Genomic DNA, 8,541 nt, shown 5'->3' with positions numbered 1-8,541 from the left:
AATTTAATTATAATTTAATTATTTTAGTAAATGTACGAGATATTTTTAAGAACCTTGTCTCCACAACAAGCCTAGCTTATGGAGACAATCATTTATGTATAATAAGTATAAATATTTGTATTAATCTACATGTATGTATACATTTCTATTTTTAAATGAAAATAATTAAATTAAATTAAATAAATTAGACTTTTTTATATTATAATTGTCACAACTAATTTTGAGCATACACACAAAAACTTTTTTTTTTCAAATGACATGACCTATTTTTGATCACAAATTATTTTATTTTTTTGTATTTTTGAATGAATTTTAATGGTTGAATTTCTTTAGGTTAAAAAATGGCTGAGTTTGAACAATTTGATTTTATGTTATTTGCACGGGTAAAACAGATTATAAAATACGAAGTTAATAATAAATATGTATTAATAAAAATAAAAATACAAAAATTGATTTTTTTTTTATTAGTAAAAGTTTTATTTATCTAACAAATTGATCGAACTGTGCATGATGGTGGTGTAAACAACATTCAATACGATGCAAAAATTGTCAGTTAATAGTAGAAATAATTTGGTCCTCAGTCATTTGATTACATGCTGCAATTATTTTGTTTTTCAAATCAAGAAGACACGTAGGTGGATTGGTATACACTACGGTTTTCAAGTGAACCTTAGGAAGTAGTCTAATGGTGTAAGATCTGATGACCTTAGTGACCTCTGAACTGCTCCATAAGTCCCTATCCACTGATTCAGAAAATATTCATTGAGGTAGTTAAGAACAATATTGGCATTGTTGGCTGGAGTTCTGTCTTGTTGGAATATTAAATTTGCTCTTATGTCTAATGGAAGGTCATCTAACATATTGTTTGGGAGCTCATTTATAAGAAATCGTTATATCGTCTTCCATTAAGAGTGTCATCATAGTAGTATGACTCTTATATAGATACCATTTAATAAATCACACTATACATTCGTTCCCTCCACAGTTTGATTGTTGGACTCAAATTTCCAATGAGGATTTTCGTCATCCCAATAGCGATGATTCTGTTTATTTAAAACTTCATTATTTGTAAACTTAGATTTGTCTGTCCAAAAAATGTAATTTAAAACAAAATTTTGATCAACTGGGTTTCCAACCAAAGAATAAATTTAATTCTACGTTCAGAGTCACTGCATGTAAATGTTGAACTAAATTAACAATAAGCGTGCATTTAATATTTATTTTTTGAACTACTCCATATTATGAAATGTTTATTTCTCTACTAACATGATGAATAGAAGTCCTAGGATTTGCTCTAACGTAAATTAATATTTGTAACTCAATATCTTCTCCAATACCATTTTCTAGTTTTGGTTATTGGTTAATAACTCGTTTAGAAAAAGAACCGGTGTCTCTTAAATTTTTTTGTAATTTATAAAAAAAAAAAAAAAACTATGGGATGAATGCTGTCTATCTGAGTTTATACATTTATGCATTTATTTGATGAGAAATTAAGCATTAAATTTATTGTTGAATAATAGTTACACGGATAACGAAAAGCATAAGTTTCTTTGGCAAGACATGTATTTTTTTGGCATTCCCAATATTATGTATAAAGCATGTCAACATTTTCTGAATTATTATTTAGTGCAACTATTGGCACTTATTGTAGAATAATATCGACTGTGAAAAATTCCTTAATTTGATTTATAACTGATACCTATGCCTATATGATATTATTTATACATTATAATATAATTTCTGAGATCATTGTGATAAAGATAAATAAAATAGGTAAACAGATATTTCATAAATTAGATTAGTTATTATAATTGTATTATTACGTATTTATTGTCGAGTGTTACTACTGGGTAGCTACTCCCCTCACGATTTCATAGTCAACTGTACGTTTCCACTCATATGCTTATTGTAACTAGGTACTATTAAAGATTGTATATATCCCAATAAATGTTAAAAAAAAAAATAAAAAAAAGCGTATTTATTATTATTAACTACACATTTTATAATCTGTTATACCCGTGAAAATAACATAAAATAAAATTTCTATAAATCAGCCATTTTTTAACTTAGAAAAGAAATTACATCATTAAAATTCATTAAAAAATGCAAACAAATAATTTGTGGTCAAAAATAGGTAATTTCATTTAAAAAAAAAAGTTTTATGCGCATAAGTAAAATCAATTGTAACAAAAGTAGCCTAATTATTTTAAAATGTGTATAATAATGTTTATTAGTAAACCAAAAAGGTAGAATTGAAATATATGAAGCCTGCACATAGTATTGAGTGTTTCCACTTATCGTGATCACACTATATTATCAATTTTCTTCAAATATTCCATATGATGTATTTATATACTCCTCATAGAGTTAAGGTTATTTTTAATTGTAATAAAATAATGAGATATTAATATGTATAACCTTCAGGGTAATGACCTTAGATGTTGAAGCCTTATTAACTCAATATCAAGTATATATAATATATATTAACATAATAATATTAATAATATATATTATTTATAATAATTTGTTTACGTAGAGATGGCATGTGATATTTTAAAAATAAATTAAAAATATATGGAATAAAAACAGTATTATATTATTTAAATTATAAAATTATGAAAATAAGTTAAATCAGAGGTATTCAAACTTTTTGAACTCAAGGCTCCTTTGGGTGTTCACGATATTTTGACGGTTCCCAAATTATTATGAACAATTTGAAACAACACAAGGATACAATATGACCTAAATGTTAAATGGGTGATAATATAACATTAATAACAGTGACTTTAGTACTAGAAATAAAACTTCAAATGGTCACGTAGTAAAGTGTTTCGTTTTTATTTCCATAATGATTGCAAATAACATTTATTATAATAATTATACAAGACCTAGTTATGATGTTGGTTTTCGGTGCTTTGACACGGCTCTCTTAGTAAACTTTCGCGACGCTCCTGGGAGCCGCGGCGCACAATTTGAACACATCTGAGTTAATTAATTTAATTTTAATAATCGCTTATAAACATTTTTATTAAGAATTCATAATTAAAAAAAATAAAATATTGAAACTTACATGGGTGGTTAGGCTCTAAAATTAAATTTGTATCGATTATGATCGTTGATTAGGAACATTGCAACTTCAATCAAGTTAAAAAAGTAAATACCTAATATTTTCACTTTTGTCGTGATGAATATACAGTTTAAAATTGTACGCATAATTAATATTCTGTATTTATTTACTATAGGCAGTGTTTTTAAACACTAAATTACCGTTTCACTGATACTGAAATGTTTATTCTATATATTTTAAATATACATATTGTGGCTGAACAAAATATATTTTAAACTATTTTTTTTAAAAGCGGCTCGTTAGTTGAATATTTAAATATTTTTTTTAGAAATCCATTGCTGATTAATCCCATTAGGCACATATATGTTACTATAACACAACAAAAATGTATTTTTTTCAGTGGTCAAATGTTTTTGTTCATACTGTTTTTCACTATAGAAAAAACTCTTAACTCTTCTAATCTACACAAATATCTTATTGATTTCTCTACAATCCGTATACGTTCAAGTTTCCAACAAATATAAATAGTTATTTACCTATATAGTTTTTAAATTATCCAGAAAATACAATTTAACGGGAAAAAAATCAACTATTAATTTGATATATGATAATATTAGCTTACGTAATAAAGGAAGTTATGATCTAGCAAATCTCAACACTTAATTATTTTTACGAATACATCGATATGGAAGAAAAAAGAATGAAGGGTCATACATATTGACATACGAATATATACAGGGTGATTCTTTTATCATTGAATACTCATTAGTTTAAAAAACATTAACTTTTTTTAAGTTTTTTTAAAAACTTTTAGATACATGATTTTCTAAAATCGTATAACATTTAAATTTTTTTCACTCTTATATTTGATAGTAAAAATACTATCAACTTTCGATTTTCATATGGAAACCTATATTAATGATTGTATAAATTAATAAATATATTTTGTAATGATTTTTTCTGTTAAAATTTTTAACTTTCATTAATCCATTAGTTAGTTACAGCTGATCAAAGTTGGGCGGAGTTTAGGTGTTAAACATACATAGGTATTACATAATCAGCACCATCGCATCAGAACTGGGATTTTTATTTGCAAAGACCAGTAGTAGCTATAATAATAATAAAATTCAATATCGTTGAATCCACGATTGATAATCATTGTGCCTATTATGTCTTGAGATCGAGCGATATCGAAATAAATTAATAAATCGATATCTATTATTATAACCAGTCCCTACCAAAAATGGGTATTATAAAATACATTTGGCAACTAGCTTTAGCTAACTGTTAGATTTTATAATGTTCCTATTAAGTGATGTGTTAACTTTTTTTGTAAAAAAAATGGCCAATTTAAACAAACCTAATCTGACAAATATATTTTTTTTACCTGAAAAAATACCATTACCTAATCACGATTGTATAAATATTGTTACACTCACATTGTCAAACGGTTTTTTTTGTTTATTTTTCTACAATTACTTAATTTTTCTTTAGATGTTTTGGCAATGCATTATGTTGTGCACCGTTTAAAATTTATACAAGTAATATGATTTTATTTTATTTATTATTCAAATAATATGTTATTATTCTATTATATTTATTGTCAACTTAAATCCGTGATGTTGTATTACTTACGTGGGATCCTCGATAGCTGGAATAGGACATTTTTTTTTATCTTTTCAGTGGCAGTAACGTCCTAATAAGCGTGAGAAAAAATTGTTACAAAAAATATACAGAGATATCGAAAATAGATCTCATATTATATACCAAATGTAGTTTCAATATCGATTTATAAAAGGATTGCATTTTCCAAACGCATCTTTTGTTCGTGTCATTTTACCTGATCTCTTACGTTTACCTACCAAATAATGCATACTATAATATCAGTGATATCGCATACACTTGAAACGTATACTCGTATCATGATACAGTCTGAACCCACTCAGTGTCTGCTTAAATGGAAAGAAGAAAAAACTGCATCGACTTATTATTAAGTTTATGAGCTGTGACATGAGATAAATTTGTTCTCGGTGCTTTCGGTGCGCGTGTGTATACGTTAAACCTCTTCACCCGTGTCATATTTTACCCCTGCAGTAAAGTATGTATATGCTGCACAGTATACACGTGTATAAATACACGGTGTAAAGTGCCTACGAAAACCGCTACTGCAGGCCTGCAGTTTTTTCTCTTTACCTTTCTCTCCATCTCTCTCTATCAGCACTCCCTCTTACTCGTTCTCTCTCACTCACCCTCCACACCGCTATCACTGCCCAGCACCACCACCACCACCACCACCACCACGGTCATTCCAACCGCTTTTCTCTTCCGGAACATTTTAAGCTCCCCTCATAATCTGTTCGTGGGTTTTTGCTCCTCCACTCCACCCCTGCCACTACCACGTCGCTCCCGACATCAACAACATCGTCACGAATCGTGTAAACCTCCCCTACCCCCATCGATATAATCTACCCCGTCTACTACCGGTGTCGTACGACCCTTTGCTCGTGTTGCACACATGCGCGTGTGATCCTCCACACCGGGGCTGCACTCGTCCCGCGCAGTGCGTTTTGTGTACCTGTGAGTCGTTGTGCGAGTCTCCCCTAACTATTTATTTTATACACACACACAAATACAGTCACGTATGTATATTGACTTGGATGGGTCGCGGTTTCGGATGTCGGCGACCGGAAAAGTGCAGAGGGCATATATTGATCGAAAACTATATGGCTGGCCGGAACTGGTCAGACGATGAAATCTTACGTGCATAAATCGTATAAGCTCATATTTTATCATAATTATGGTTATATAGAGGTATAAAGAAATTGCGAGTTACGAGCATCGAAAGTACCTACTAGGTAGGTTAGGTAGGTAGGTCCTACCTAATCTAACCCATCCGGCCAACGTGGTATATTTGCGGAACGCAAACTACAGTGTATTTTGAATACATGAAGAGTTCAAGGGATGTACACTGTGTTTATAATTAGGTAACCTCTTAAATATTTAAATTTAAACTCTTTGATATGACACTACACCCATGTACTTTGTTCTCCAGTTTCAAACATACGAAATTAGCAGTCTCAATTTTCTACAATAACCACTAGCGCAACTAACGTTAAAATCTTAGGGGGCTACAGCCCTCCCCCTCCCTAAACAAAACTATGAACTCCACAGTCCCAGTCTAAAAATAGATATTTTTCCTTCAGTATATTTTATTCAAGATAATGGTTATCTCTAGAGCTCGGATGTTAATGATCAAAATGTCTATAAACTATTCATTTAAAAAAGTCATAATATGCAATCATAAATTCAATATGATTAGTTAGGTATTGAAATATTTAAAAATTTAAGAATGAAAAATGATAATATTAGTATATTTATAGTTTATACTATGTATGCTAAATAATCTAGAAATAATCAATATGTATATCTAATTATGTATTTATATGCTCAAAAATTACAAATATGCAACATAAATTTCTATCTAGACTTCATGAATAGAATTTGTATCATACTCAGGTATAACTCTGTTTTCGTAAAAAAAATATGTTAAGTCATAAACATCCGAGTTATTGTTATATCTATTTTACTTGAAAAGTTTTAGAGTTTATAAAACATACATTTTTTTTTCTAGTGACAAAATTGAAAATACAATTTTAGTGTATAATTTAAAACTAAAAGGGATATAATCGGGGGGGGGGGGCTAAGTTATAGCCGGGGGGACTAGCCACCTTAGTTGTGCCAATGATAATAACTAGTAAATGTATTATATTGAATATACACCAATTAATGTTTAAACACTCTTTACTAAATTAACAACTTATTCAAAATTACTTAACAAAATATATTTATTTAATGGAAATTGACATAAACTGTGTGTGTTGTGTTGTGTGTGTGTGTTGTTTAAATCAATCGTATTGTATCTTATTAACTGTATAATTAGGTATACTTATAAATAATAACTTGACTTTGTTTTGTATAATATAGTAACTTCTGTTTTTATAAGTTTCTCATATCGATTATTTAAGTATTTGATCATCTTATTACAAAAAATTGATTTTGAACTTACTGTCTATTATAAATACAAAAAATAAATTATGATAGCCAAACATTTTAATATTATATTATCATAACTGTTGTAATTTTTTTTAGTGTCGGGTTTTACGATTTCTGCGACAGTGTTGTTTCACATACCTTCCACGAATCCAATCTCATGGTCGGTTTTTAAAAACGTTAGCCGATACCTAAATGTCCCTACATTACACGATCTATCGTTTATACTACGTGCCTACACATTAAAACAAAATGTTACAATTTGAAGCGTGATACACAAACATAACATATTTTTTACACTTCTACGTAATCATTTTATGGTGTCACACAATACACTAATATTATTTTATTAAACGACCGTGATGGTGGTTCGAATATTGTTCGTATGTTGTCCCGTTATATGCGTACACCCGCGACCTTTGTCTTGAAATGAGTATTTAAAAATAATAATTGTAAGATTATTAATTTTATTGACGTCTATGTGAATGTTGGAAAAAATAAAGTCTCAACCGTCAAACCTGTTGAGTAAAATAATTGCTAAGAAAGGTTAATTTTTTTTTGTGTTTTTATAAGTACCTATATTATACCTATTACACGAACGAATATCAACATATTATTGTGGAAAGTGGACTACTATATTATTATATTATTTATATATTATACATCTATCTTTACGTTCCGATAATCCGAATTTATAATATTAGTTTTAAAATCAAATTAAATAAACTACTTATTTGAAATAACTCGAAACGTCAAGTTTACATTCTAACCAGTTGCTTGATTTTTTATTTATTTTTTAATCAGAATGAGCGACAAGGGTTACAATGATATTATGTTTACATAAATAAACATATTGTGGTATGTTAACCACTGAATTCGTTTTATATTATTTTATTTGAGTGTGTGTGTGTGCTTGGTATATGAACTAAAACCATGATTTTTCTTTCTTTATTTTATTTTGTTAGTTAACAATAATATATAAGTTAAAAAAAAAAAAAAACCTAATTTAACATCACGTCAACACAATAATATAACCTTGTTGCTACAGTTGCGACATATTGAAATTCAATTATTTGGACTTAAGTCTGACTGATTAAGTTCCAGTTGGTATGTGGTGGTCACAGCTGGAAACGAAGTTGTGCCAACTAACACGATTTACGCTTTTAATAATATTATATGCATGTTAAAAAAAAAAATCACTGCTGCTATTGATCGACAGAATTTTGTGATTTTTGTGTCCTCATCATCCATCGAATTTATTATTATAATTATAATATACAGGTTTAATGTACACGCTTAATATTAGCATAAACATGTTTAAAAAAAAAAAAACTAAACTATTTTACCATATTAAAGACACACAGTAATACGATAAAAACTTCAAACAAAGTTTATTTTTTTTAATATGTTTTTATAGAACATTA

The 8,541-nt window shown here is 28.5% G+C and overlaps 1 pseudogene; it reads right to left on the bottom strand.

Moving 5' to 3' along the window:
• Positions 1–480: 480 nt before the first annotated feature.
• Positions 481–5,401, bottom strand: LOC149062387 (uncharacterized; annotated as a pseudogene).
• Positions 5,402–8,541: the final 3,140 nt, after the last annotated feature.

The sequence above is a fragment of the Diuraphis noxia genome, unplaced genomic scaffold, assembly GCF_037042655.1.
Source record: "Diuraphis noxia isolate RWA-SAM2 unplaced genomic scaffold, SU_Dnox_SAM2 contig0001, whole genome shotgun sequence".
Classification (NCBI taxonomy): Eukaryota; Metazoa; Arthropoda; class Insecta; order Hemiptera; family Aphididae; genus Diuraphis; species Diuraphis noxia.
Note: the sequence above shows the minus strand (reverse complement) of the source record. Positions and strands in the feature narration are given on the sequence as shown.